This window comes from Rattus norvegicus, chromosome 2, assembly GCF_021556685.1.
Source record: "Rattus norvegicus strain SHRSP/BbbUtx chromosome 2, alternate assembly SHRSP_T2T, whole genome shotgun sequence".
NCBI lineage: Eukaryota > Metazoa > Chordata > Mammalia > Rodentia > Muridae > Rattus > Rattus norvegicus.
The window spans coordinates 79,990,013-80,003,848 of record NC_141535.1 but is presented as its reverse complement, the minus strand read 5'-3'; the positions used below and the strand labels follow the sequence as shown (position 1 = coordinate 80,003,848).

Genomic DNA, 13,836 nt, shown 5'->3' with positions numbered 1-13,836 from the left:
AGGCACTTCAGCTTAGACTGCAGCCAGACCTAACGGTTCCCTGATACATGTAAAGGTGACACTGCTCTTTGTTCACAGTTCAGCCCTCGCCCCACTCGGAGCAGCCCTGGTCTTCCCTCATACTTCAGGCCCCAGCAACAGAGTGGAGCATGACCTACAGGCTTAGCAGCTTCTCAGAAACACTGGTGGGCTACAGGCACTTTCGTGTCTCCTACCATCGTCCAGACTCATGGCTGCCTATGTGCTGTTTTGCTTTGATACACCAAGTATGCCAAACCATGGGACATTTATTAAAAAGTAAAAACTCCTACCTCCCCATCACACCCCTGGGGAAATGCCTATAAAATCTCACAGGTCTGAGCAGACCTCTCGAGGATGAACTGTCTAGGACAGGAAATCCTAAAGTCCCAACATTGTTAACTTGGGATCTGGAGATCAGACATGTCTGCTAAGCTGCAGACAGCAATCCTTCAGGACAAGTCACCCACTCTCTCAAGCCTGCTGTCCTTCCACACCCACAACAGCTCAGGCAGTTCTTAACCCCGAGAAGTCGTCTGCAAATACCTCTGGGACTTAATGCTTGGCCATCCAGTCTACTCTTAATCGGGCGCCTGCAAACCTCAACCTGGAGAACTTCTGGAACCTACTACAGAACACAACGTGCTGCTTTGACAGCCTCAGCCTCCGTGGGGCTGAGCAGCTTGGCCATTTTCAATCCCACCTATGGGAGTCCCCACTCACTTTAGAAGGACCCAACCTCCAGTTCTTCTGTAATAAGGTCATCAGGTGAGACTAAACTTCTGACTGCTTGTTCCCTGACACAAGAGAACTGAACAAAACACTCGTGTCACTGGCCTTTCCTCACCATCCCACTGCTGTTACAATATAAAGGCCAGCCTCATCAGGTAGGTCAGGGGATATCTACCCAGGGCCTGGCTTGGATATCCTCTAAACTTCTGTGCAGCCTTGTTCATACCCACAGCTTTCCTCTCCTGTTTGACCTGGCTTCTCCCTATCAAAGTTTATATGTAAACATCTGAAAAAGAGACCTCTTGACTCTGTATTAGATACCCTCGTTTCTCCACTCCTCTCCTTCCTGCTCTGCCACGCTCTATACACAGCCCGGGTCCCACAGCTGCACAGACAATGTGCGCTGTGCTCACCTTGAAGCACAGTCTGACTGGGCTTATTTGCTATCGGTTTTCTTGCACATTCTTAATACCCTGAATGTCTGAATATAAAACAGGAACAAAGATTAAAGCTCTATATATGATCTCATACATGACCATTAATGGGTAAAATCCTAGCTTTGGGCATGTTTTTATAGGTTACAAAGGAAAAAACCAATAACAATTCTTGGTAGATTTATATGGGCTTAAAATATGCAATGTGATGGCAGGTAGATGGCCATGTCCTTGTGGTTCTGATATTCTCTGAGTAGACAGACAGGGTGTCCCCCGATAGTTCTGCCCCATCACACTCTTGCTCCACAGACTAGCTGGCTCTCAACTGCAGTCACAGGGACACAAATAGAATGCAGCACTGGGCCACATGATCAGCCTCCTAAGTGTAAAGCTCAGAAGCCAGTTTTCTCCAACTCCCCTCCCCCCCTTTCATTTGCTTTGGAAGGCTCTGGAAAACAGGGCAAAGTATTCCCTGACAGAGTCAAATCAGGCTGAGGAATTTAGTTATTTAAGAAAACCAAGCTTGGAGGATAAGACCTAGAGCAAACGGGAGAGCTGGCTGACAGCTGGATTGCTGGGCTGGTAGTCTGGGGTGGAGGTACAAGGTTCACCCAGTACACAGGAGACCTTGGTTCAACCCCTAGAACAGCAGACAGACCAACAAAAATAGAAGGCGAGTGTGCCATTGTGGATCTCCAAGTTCTGACGATGGGATGGGGGAGGGGACAGGGTACTCGAGAGGGATGGCTGCGAGTACCTAGAGCTCGGGGCTCAGACTGCCCTGAAGTCCAGGGTCTTATTGGAAAAATCAGCTTACTGTTCATTCAGAAATGGCTTTTAAAATTCTTCTACAAGGCTTCCAGTTGAGGTTTGATATTCAATGCTAAAAGCTTCATTTATTTTTTTTTTATGTATTTTTTTTTCAGTACGATGCGCCTCCATTTGTCTCGCCTTGGATTAGAGCAAGTAGTGGGGCTTACAGGCTAGACAGTCATCTGTTTTGGGTGGAGATAGCCCAGCCTGTTTTCTAAGCCCTTTGATAAAAGATGGTTCCTCTCTCTAAAGCTGCAGGGTGGTCTGTCTCCCCACCCCCACCTCCGTGACATCATGAAACTGTTTAAGCGTAGTTTAAGAATCTTTCCTGAATTCAACATCTTCAGGAAGGTGATATTTGCATAGGGCACAGCATGGCTAGGCACAGCCACCTGTGGGGTCAGCTTCTTCTAATTACTGGGATGGCCAGCCATTTGGGATGGTAAGTCTTCCCCAGGAGCCTGGGTTCCTGTATCCTGTAATTTTCCACTGTTATTGTTCTGTTTGTCTGTATTTTAAAAAGTGGTTTGGGTTAAATTGGATCATTTGTCTCCCCAGTAGTTTTCCAGATTCATTTTATTTTCTCAAGGATCTATACAGCTCTGTCTAGCTGGAGTTCCAGCCAAGAGCTTGACACCCACACATGAGGCTGTGGTTTGAAGGGGACAGTGGGCAAATGAGCCTAGTCTCTTCAGCAGCCAAGAGGGCTGTGCTCTGTATGGCCATACTTAGTACTTGCTGAGAACCCTGAGATGACATGGTCCAGACAAAAGGCGACACTGATGTCACTGCCCTTTGTGACCCATAGAGAAGAGCTTACAAAAAACAGAGTCCAATTTGAGAGGCAAAAGCCGGCAGATGCCTCTAAGTCCCTGGTCTATACAGCAAGTTCCAGGCTAGTTATAGCTATACAGCGAGAGCCTGCTTCAAAAATATAAATTAATGAGTGAATAGATGGGTAGATAGATAGACAGACAGATGCTAACCACAGACGAGGTACAGTGAAGTGTGATCTAACTCAGTGTGCTCCTGTCTATGTTCCCATAGGTCTGGGGTAATAAAAAGCACTTTTAAAAATGACCCTGTTAATATGAAAACACGATGGGACATATTTTAGGGTCTCAGAACTCTTTCCAGCTCTCCCGATCCTTTATTTAGATAAGAAGATCATCCGCTCAGCCGTATTTAACAGGGAAGTTTTGACAATGGAGTATTACTAAGACAGTTCTAGTGCTAGCTGTTTGCATGCCTACAGTCCCGGCCCCTGGCAGGTGGGAGACAGATGATCAAGAGGAGCCCAAGGCTATCCTCCAGCTACACGTTTATCTAAAAAAAAGAAGAAAAAAGAAAAAAAATCAGAAAAGAAAAAAATGGAAAATTCTAGGGTCCTTTTATAAAACACCAAAGGTTTCTTGTGCTCTTAAAAAACAAATCTTATTTTTTTTTCACCATGGTGTCACATGTTTATTGAAACATTCTTATATCCCTGCAGCTTTTTACATTATTCAGACACATTCCTGGTTAATATGTCAACAAGATACTCATTCATGCCAGATCTAAACAGTAGGAGGGCGGGGTCACTGTTCGGTTGGTAAAGCACCATGAGGGCCTACATAGCCCTAACATCTGAGCAAAACCTGCTGGTTGGGCGTGCACCTTTAATTCCAGGCTAGGGAGGAAGACCAAGGAGGGTCCTTGGGGATCGCCCATCAGCCAGGATATAGCCTATTGTCGAGCTTGGGTTCCTTGAAAGAAAGCTCTTGTGTGGAGCCCACGGCGCTCTAGTATCCTAAAAGTTACAGGGAGAAGCAAAGAGTGTAGACAGAACTGGAGGCCTGCGTGGTATTGACACCTTGCCCAAAGGTCGTAAGGCATGGGAGGTCAGAGGTTGTCCTAGGGAGAACGTATTGCTGCTATGTCGTCAAGGTGCTGTCTAAGTATCTGTACACATCAGTGCTGCCTGCAGCCGTCGTCAGGGAAGCCTCTGAGAGCAACTGACGCAGAGATTCTTAACTGGTCTCAAAGGGTTGAGAATAAGCGAGGATTAAATATTCAACCCTGAATGGAGCATCTATATTACCCCACCCCAAGGCTCATCATGGAAGAGGGGACAGACAGAATGTAAGGGCAGAGGATGGTGAGGAAAGCTGTGAAATGTTGTCCTCTGATTCATGGCCACTGTGCTCAGAGCTCCCAGGAGCTGTGCTTTGCTGCACAGGATTCTATGAGCCCAAGCCGAGCATTCTAGCAGGCAGTACTACCCCACCCCACCCCCAAGCAAAACAAAGAACAAGCAAACAGCAACAGCAAAGAAACCTAGGGAGGGAGGGGATACGGGTGTGTAGAAGGCTCAGTGGTTAAGAGCACCGTTGGCTCTTCCAGAGGACCACTGCCTTCAGCTAGCCGAAAGATGGATTGTCAGTAAGGAAACCCCGAGCCCCCAAGCCACTGTGGAAGGTTTAGCAGGGTATGAACTTCTGCAAGGGCACAGAAGATCTTCTGATCTTTATGGGCTGCAGAAACATGCAAATAGCCAAGACACTCACTCATATACAAAACTAAAAGAAAAGGAAAGAAGAGGACATGACCAAGGGAGAAAGGGATGTCTTTCTTGGAGGTGGTGACCCAGAAGAGTATGAGGGGAGAGATCAGGTTTTGCAAAGACACAGTGTTCATATGTAAGATATTGTTGAAGAATAGGTAAAAGATATTCTGTTAAAAATAAGGTGGACAGAGATTGACACACACACACACACACACACACACACACACACACACACACACACACGTGGGGGTGGGGGAGGAAGTCCGTCAAATAAGCAGAAAGCTAATTGTGGGTCTCTATGAGCTCTCCACACTTGCTCTGTCCCTGCTGGCCAGATTTTTCCTGATTACTCTGCCACTTTACTTTATCCACTTTATCCACTGAGTAGATAGCTACTCAGAGTCTCCACTCCCTGCTGTGGGAGAGCCCCCGTGGGGGACCCTGTTCTAAGGTCTTTTGTTTTTTCTGATAATTCTATGACTCAGAACCCAAGGTTAACATCTACTTCAGAAGACTGTTTATGGAGTTGTTATTGTTTTCTATTCTGCCTATGTGTTGGGGGAAGGGGGAAGTGTTCTTTGCATGTGTGTTCACGTATATGGAAGACTCAGGTCAGTATCAGGTAAACTTTTCAATCTCTTTATTTATTTTATTTTTCGAGTCAGGAAGGAACGGAGCCACAGTAGCTAGTGACAAAGCCCAGATCTGGTCACTGTTCTGAAGACTGGGCTCGGTGACTCTCCCAGGTTGACACTCTTTTAAACAGCACGGGCCATTGGTCCCTGGAAAAGGCACCCACAGAGGTTAGCACAACCCCAGTCAAGGCCTCACTGACTCCAAACAGAGGGAGACTGTGATGTCCCCAGGGATAGGAGGATGGTGGCTTGGCATCACCTGGCTACAGGGTGGTCTGTGGGTTATGGCCTGTGCCCTTGCAGAAGTTCATACCCTGCTAAGCCTTCCAGTCGGTGGGCTTGGGGTTTCCTTACTTTCAGCCCATCTTTCTGGCAGCTTGAAGCAAAGAACAGTAAAGTTCCGCTCAAGGCTGCCCTCTGCCCAAACAAGACTATTTCTGTCTTTACGGGTCCTGTGACATTGATGCTCAGATTGGACCCCAAAGGAAAAAGAGCTTACATGCAGAAGTGTTAAACCTCCCCAGGGAAAAATGGAGATTCCTCTAGAGAACCACTTAGGACAACAGTGATACAACTGTATACTAGAGAACAAGGCTCTCAATCTTCCTTAGTAAAACGTCTGTCTGTATCATGTATTATTTAAAACGGATCTGTCAAGAAAAAAGAAAGAAAGCTGAAAAGTGCATATTCTTTCTCTGCGTCTCATGGACACATGCTCCTGTCCTATTAGACTAACGAGCTCATTAAAGCTATATCAGACTCATAAAATATCTCTCAGGAGATGGTTCTTGAGAATACTTCAATTCTTAAAAAAAAATTCCTGTGAAATTCTTGCAAAAATTCTTGTAAAAACTCCCAGAAAATTCTTGGGAATACTTCAAACAAGTACTCTTTAATTTTTTTCCCCGTTGATCGATTTATGGACTGTGTGTGAGCACGTATGCCTGTGCCGCTCAGAAGATAAACGAGGAATCTGGCTCTCTCCTTTATACGGGGACCAGTACCAAAGTTGGGTTGTCAGGCTGGGAGGCAGGCGCCATTACCTCCTGAGCCATCTTTCCAGCCCCTAAAGCAAGAATTCCTCAATGAGAAAGCAAACCACGGTATTTGGCTCTTCAAGGACAAACAGTAAGATCCAAGCAAACGGAGAGCAGCAAAGGACAGCAACAGAAACCCATGCAAGATCTCGCAGGATTTATCTCTCAGTTCATGGAGTCAGAGTTAGAATCTAACAATTTGGGTTTTTATTTGGACCTAAGCCAGATGCTTTTTTTTTTTTTTACTTCACACAGGAGAAAAGACTAGAAACACACAGTGCAGTCCAGGAAGGAGCCTGATACCATGGACAGCCAACTGCAGAGAAGAAAACTCCAGAACAGATATCACTGGGGCCTGACCAGGAAAATTATGCCACACTCAATGGGAGTTGGGGAAATGAAAGAGCCATTGATATCAGATTAAAAACTGAAAACGACTGATGACATCTAGCCCTACCGAGATAAGGCATAAGAGGAAATTTTACACAGTGTTGGCAGGCGTCTGAACTGCCGTACCTATAAGGAAAAAGGAATGTGCAAGAAGTATTAAAATCGAGCTTGGCGAGGTAGCACAGGCCTGCAACTCAGGCACATGGAGCCTGAGGCAGGAGGATTGGGATTTGGAATTAGCTTGGTCTACAGAGTGAGACACAGTCTCAAAAAATGAAAACAGAGCAAACACAGAAAAGAGGAATAAACTTAAAAATGTTACTTACCGATCGATCCAGAAATGGATGCAAACCAAAGCCCTGTGGCAGAACAGCATCTCATAGGCCTGTCTGTCACAAGTGTGGAACTGCAGACAGCCGACAACAATATGACCAGCCACTGGGAGGGAAACACTAAAGGGTATGGTGGCTCCACCTTAGCGAGCACAAGACACAAAGTAGGATGGGGGAAAAGCTCAACATCTTGCGCCAGTAGCGAGTGTGAGCAGAAGTAAGCAAAACTCCGTGTATGAGCAGGGAGGGTTAGAGAGCGACATAGGACTAGCTGTGAATACTGGCTGATTTAGGAGAAGGGCCAAGTTATTTTAACTTTACTCATGATGGTTTGCATATGCCTGGCCCAGCGAGTGGCACCATTAGGAAGCGAGGCCTTGTTGGTGTAGGTGTGTCACTGTAGTGTGGGCTTTGAGACCCTCATCCTAGCTGCCTGGAAGCCAGTCTTCTGCTAGCAGCCTTCAGATGAAGATGTAGAACTCTCAGGTCCTCCTACACCATGCCTGCCTGGATACTGCCATGCTCCCACCTTAATGATAATGAACTGACCCCCCTGAACCTATAAGCCAGCCCCAACTAAATGCTGTCCTTATAAGATTTGCCTTGGTCATGGCATTTGTTTAACAGTAAACCCCTAACTAAGACACGTATTAAAAGACCAGAGGGTGCTTCCACTGGCTTAACCCCGGGGGAAAATACAGCGCTTTATCAAGGCACACAAAATCAGTGAGGTGCTTTATTTCCTGGCGTGCAAATGTAAACACTACCCTCCATCAAGCAAATGTTGATGCACTGTTGACACACTCTCAATGCTCACCTGGATGCTGTGTCTAAGTGAAGTCCTCCCTGTTCAGCTTGCTCAGAAAGCACCATGATTTCTGACATCTGAGGCTAAACCTAGGAACTGTGTGCTATTGCAAAGCCTGCAGCTCCTCGGACCCTGTTCCTTCTCTTTCTGGCTTTAGGGCCTAAACTGTGATTTGTCTAAGTCAGGTAAAACAAGTGTACACAAGTGTAAAACAAGTCTCGAGAGCACAAAGGTATCTGGCAAAGCCAGCCTGCAGGTCAACAAAGGCTTCCCAGAGTCCTACAAATTTTACAGAGCTATCAGTGTTGCCTACATGGAAACTATGAGAAACCAGGTATGATGGCTCATGTGTGTCATTCCAGCACTTGAGAGGCAGGAGGACTGCCATGAGTTTGAGGACAGCTGTACTACTTAGTGAGTTTTGCAAACTAGCCTGGGCTACAGTGAAACTGTCTACAAAAGCAAGGTATGGTGGCCTGCACCTGCAATAGCAGCATTCGAGAGGCAGAGGGATTACTGCAAGCTCAGGGCCAGCCTGGTCTATAGAATAAGATGCTCCCTCAAATGAACACATAAACGTACACAAACCAATAAAAAACACTACCACCAAACAAACATAATCGATCTGTGAACCCCACTCTTTGAAGATCCTTAGCTGTCTCCCAGCTCATCTGAGGAACAATGATGGCTTCCTCTTATCTTCTGGGAACACAGTCAAGTTGTTCTCCCTGCAACCCCTCTAACCATTTGGTGCCCAATGACTACTTCTGCCACAGTGATGGTTGGCAAATTTGATTCACTCATATAAGTATTTCATTCATTAAGCTATACTTAATGACTAGGCCTATGTGTCTAGCATCAAAATCATGTTTGCCACAGACAGAGAACATCTTATCTTTTTATGGCCAACGGACCATAAATAAGCTGGGAGTCAGGAAGGCATACTGTGTACACTAAATGTATATGCATCTTTCTTTGGTTGCTTGGTTGGTTGGTTCGCTGGCTGGTTGGTGTCTTGAGATATGTATTCCAGGCTGGCCCTGAACTCCCTCTGTAGCCAAAGATGACCTTGAATCCCCATCTGTCTGCTGCTACTTCAGGAATGCTGGGATTGCAGACACGAATCACAACTCAGCCCATTCTGTACATTTCTTTATAGATCTAGCAAACTTGAGAGCCAGGAGCACATTTACTGAGGATTACAGCATATCTGTAAGACACTAAGGAGGACAGACTCAGTGAGTGATGAGAAGCCAGGGGAAGGGCAGAGGGAAATATACAAGAGGCACAAGCATTGATCAAAGAGACAGATGTGGACATGATAGCTAGTGGAGACCCACAGTCAGGATTGCAGCTCTCGATGACTGGAATGGGCAGGATAAGCCTTTAGAACAAAGGTCTATGGAATGTGCCCAGAGCAGCTGTGCAGAAAAAAAAGAGTGTGTCATGCTTTAAGAGGTCACTGGGGCTGTGTGGGTGTGACCACATCTCAATCCATCTGGTATTATATACATAAAACAGTATTTATTCTAAATGCAAGGAGTATTCCAACTCAGCGTTGACATGGTTTAACTAGCATCACTCTAGAGTCTTCTATGGCTTAATTGTAGTCTTTAAAGGAAACTTAACAGCCTCTGATGACATTCATGTTTGGGGCAATTAGTCAGACTCCTGTTGTATTTCCACAGTCCTGGGACTGGACGGCCGAAAGAACCTCCTTTCTAAGCTATCTACACCCTATTTGGCCTTCAAAGCTTCTTTTGTATGTATACGTCCTATATGTGCAGGTACATGTATGTGTGTATGTCTGTGAATATGTGTGCACATGTGTGTGAAAGCTGGTGGTCAACTTGTATGCATCATTCCTTAAGCACAGGCCACATTATAAGAAGGTTTGTGCGTAGGGGATGGATATGTGCTGAGGGGGAGGGACTTTGCTTGTACATGTGCATGTGGAGGCCAGAGGTTGGCTTCAGGTGTCTTCCTCTATCAGTCTCCACTCTGTTTTGGGGAACAGAGTCTCTTACTACACTGGATCTCACCATTTCAACTAGAGTGGCTGGCCAGTGGACCCTAGGGACATCTGCCTCCCTAGCCCCAGGACAGCTAGTAGGCACCACCAAGAGGAACTTTCAGTTCAATAGTATAGGACCCAGCAGACTGTCGCAAGCTCAAATGCACCCAGATCCTCCTATGGTTCTAAATATACAGAACTAAACTGTCTCCCCCTAGACATTTGCTCCCATTTCAAGATGGAAACACAGTACACAGAATACAAGCGACAAGCTCTCTTATCATCTAGTTTTAATCCCCACGAAAATGAATAAAACCTGAGTCTTGTCTCATATGCCCTGCATTGAGTGTTTTCTTGGGTGGTGCAAAAACTGAAGAATTCGCAGAGAAAAACATGGATCAGGAAAAACAGGAAGTCCCAACTTTGAAAAACATCCAATCTACCTTCTATGCAAACCACAGAAAGATTAGACAAACCAAGTACTTGTTGACATTGGCTGTAAACTCTGCAAAAAGGATACAGCCTTAAAATACACCTGGAACAAGACCAAGTCACCTCCTCACTGGCCTTTTCTATCCCTTTGTAAATTGTATTTTAAAGGAACTGCTATGCAGGAATCTAAAAACAGCCCTTAAACAAACTGTAGGAAGATGCCACTGATGTCAGGTACCTTCCTATGCGTGCTCAGGGGTCTAGCTGGGCATTTCTCATGAGTTACCGCATTTAATTAGATCCTTCTGAGATGCTAGCAAGGTAGTCAGACTTGGCCCCTGTGAAAGGTGGGAAAGGGAGTCTTAGTGAGGAGAATAATCTCTCAAGGCTGCAAAGCGTCTAAGAGGCAGGATTAGAATTTCAGCCATATGCTTCATTTACAGTCACAAGCTGGGTACTGTAAGTGTGTGACCTTTTTGAGAGTAAGCATCCTTAGCCTCATATACAACGGATTTGGGGCTAACCCATTCAGTGACGGTTTGAATGAGAATGACCCCCATAGGCTCATGTGTTTAAATGCTTGGTTCCCAGTTGATGGTTCCCAGTTGGGAAGGATTAGGAGGTGTGGCCTTCTGGGAGGAGGTATGTCACTGGGTTTGGAAGCTTCTAGAGCTCATGTCATTCCCATTTGCTCTCTTTCTGCCTCACGGTTGTGGATCAGATGTAAGCTCTCAGCTACTGCTCCAGCACCATGCTTGCCTGCCAGCTGCCATGTTCCCCACCAGGATGGTCATAGACTCCACCCAACTCTCTGGAAATGTGAACCCTCAAACTAAAACTGCTCTCTTTTGTAAGCCACCTTGGCCAAGGTACTTTGTCCCAGAAATGGACAAACAACCAAGACACATGCCTTTCACCTTCTTGTTCTTCCCGAACAAGAACAGTAGACAAGCGAGGGTTTGAGGCAAGACTTCAGAGTCTAAACCCTGGCACATGGGAATCTCAAGGCCCTGAGCAGAATTCAGTGTGTAACTATGCCTCAGGGCTGACTAAATACTAGTCACGAAGACCTGTGGCATAAAACCACAGCACACATCTGCTGGAATTAACTTCCTTTTTAGACTAGCTATAGGTGATAGCCAAAGTCAGACCACAGGCCATATGGGTCACATTGTCTAACTCTTAGTGAAATCCTGGGTGGGTGGGTAGGGTTTGAGGATGGGGTAAACCAGACAAGCTGGGTCTTCTAGAAGGTACCATTCTGCTCTAAACTGCCTGAGACGTTAGTGATTCTAGTCCAAGAAAGGAGACAAGAACAGAAGAACTAACTAGCTGCTCTGTAATTTCCATGAAAAAGACTAAACTTGAGAGACAGAGACCTCGATCCTGCCACTTCGCTGGGGCCCCAGAGGTAGTAAACATATCCTTATTTGATGTTCTTCTTTAAACATCGTTTCCTTGCTCAGTAACAGTAAAAACTGGGGACAGAGAGATATTCAGCAGTTAAAAAGCACTGACTGCTCTTCCAAAGGTCCCCAGTTCAATTCCCTTGTGGCTCACACAATCTGTAATGGGATCCGATGCTCTCTTCTGGTGTGGCTGAAGCCAGTGACAGTGTACTCATATACATAAAATAAATAAAATCTTAAAAAAGAAAAAAAAAGAATTCAAACTGGTTTTGAGTCAATGCAGCTAGGAGCCAACAGCAGTGAAGCATCTCTCACTCAACAGTAACCCTCTTCAGTAGGCCTGGGAGAAGGAAATACACACAGTATTTGCGGGCACATTGGTGGCTCACACCTCTACTAGCATTCAGCAGGTTGAGACCAGAGGACTATCGCAATTTCAAGGCCAGCCAGGAGTATATAGTGAATTAGAAACCAGCCTGAGCTGGAGATCGAGATCCTGTCCTGAAAGAAAACCCAAACTAAACCAAATCAAACCTGTTTCCTTCCTCTGGGGTCCCCAAAAATCTCCATAACTTTTGCTGGGGCCTCCTGCCTGATTCCCTCCACATCAGGTGAGGTCAACACCCAAGTGCACTAGGAAGGGACCTAGATACGTGCAGATACGTGTCAGACCCTGTACCTGCTTCTGTCCAAAGCGAGGGATGTGGAGCTTGGACAGGCTGCCTAAACGGTGCTTCCTGCCTTCTACGAGGCAGCGTTGACATAGAACACAGGAAAGACGCTGGGATGTTGGGAGCATGCTCTGTGCTCAGGGAAGGATCTTTAACATAGAGAGAGGGTCGTAGAGAGGAGTCAGAGAGCAAGTGAGGTGAGGGGTCAGGAAGGGAACAAGGAGAAAGAGTTCTGGGGTCCAGGTGACAGTCCTGTGGCCCAGGAGGGAGTATTTAGCCAAAAACGGGGTACAGAGAATATAGGCTAAAAGTGGTACCCATGTTGACCTCCCATCCTTGAAATTATGTAAGACAAAACAGAGTGATGCTTACTATAAGGAAGCCTCCAGAAGGAAAGGGGCTTCTTATCCCTGTCTAGAGAGGGACGGATGTGTTGGCTGGGTCTTGATGTCTACTCTTATCTTGGCCCTGGAATCAGACTAAAGACAAGTACCTAGAAGATACTGTCAGAATCTTTAGACCCGACATGGCGTCTACCCCTGTCACTCAGCAAGCCAACATGGATCCCACATATATACAGTAATGGCTCCAAGGACCCAATTTCTTCTGAACTAATGACTTGGTCCCTGAAGCCTGCTGGTCTTGGTGACTGTGCCAAGTACCTCAAAAGAACTCAAGAGGCTAGGCCCAGGCAGGGCAGGCGGCCAGGTGAGATAGGGATCAGAGACCAGCAAAACCTTGGGCTGAATGGCTCCCTGCAGAATAGCTGGGTCTGGAGTGAGAGGGTGAGTAGCCAGGAGTCACCCAGAGGATGAGGCAGCAATGAGACAGGCAAAGGTCAGGCAGCCAGCACCAGCAGCTGTACAGGGTACGGGATGAGAGTTCCACTGTGCTCACCATCACTGCCTGCCTCTACTCCTCTGCTCTAGGGAAATCTGGTCCTAAATGGGAGCACTTTGCAAGAATGGCCCAGTGGCAGGCCAGCTGTGTGACATTTGGCAGCTGCAAGTTAGGAGCTGGGAGGTCCAGCCCATGTGTAACCAAGTCCTCTCCCTGATACTTGCTGTCCTTGCATCTCTGTGCTGCTGACTGTTGAACAATGAACGGAGCCGCCACCCACTGGGGGAAAAATGTTCTCCTCTAAGTGGAAGAAGCAATGCTAACCAATGAGCCATTCCAGCTTGCACAGCAAACGCGTTTGCTAGGCAAACGCTTATCTGATGGCAGACTTGCGTTGGGGTAAACAGAATTACTATCTCTGGGATCTGTTTACACTGGCCAGAGCCCACTCTGAAGGACGTGGACAGAGTAAATGCATCTGGGCAGCACGCGGCGCTCGCTCCTGTCAAGCAACAGCTAACTGACAGCAAACTCAGGGAGGGGGATGCAGAGGTCAGGAAAGCACAGTTGAGTGTGCTGCAGGCACCTGCCCACCCTGGGGCAGCAGAGCCTGTTTGCACAGGACACTTATTCTCACCACAGTGAACACCCAGGGTAGGCTGAATTACTCAAGCCTGAAGCGTGTGCTGCTGTTTCCTGTGTACCCAGCGCTGGCAATGATGTATT

The 13,836-nt window shown here is 46.6% G+C and overlaps 1 protein-coding gene across 2 annotated transcripts in view; it reads right to left on the bottom strand.

Moving 5' to 3' along the window:
* Positions 1–13,836, bottom strand: part of Ankh (ANKH inorganic pyrophosphate transport regulator) — a 128,054-nt gene that overhangs the window by 57,143 nt on the left and 57,075 nt on the right.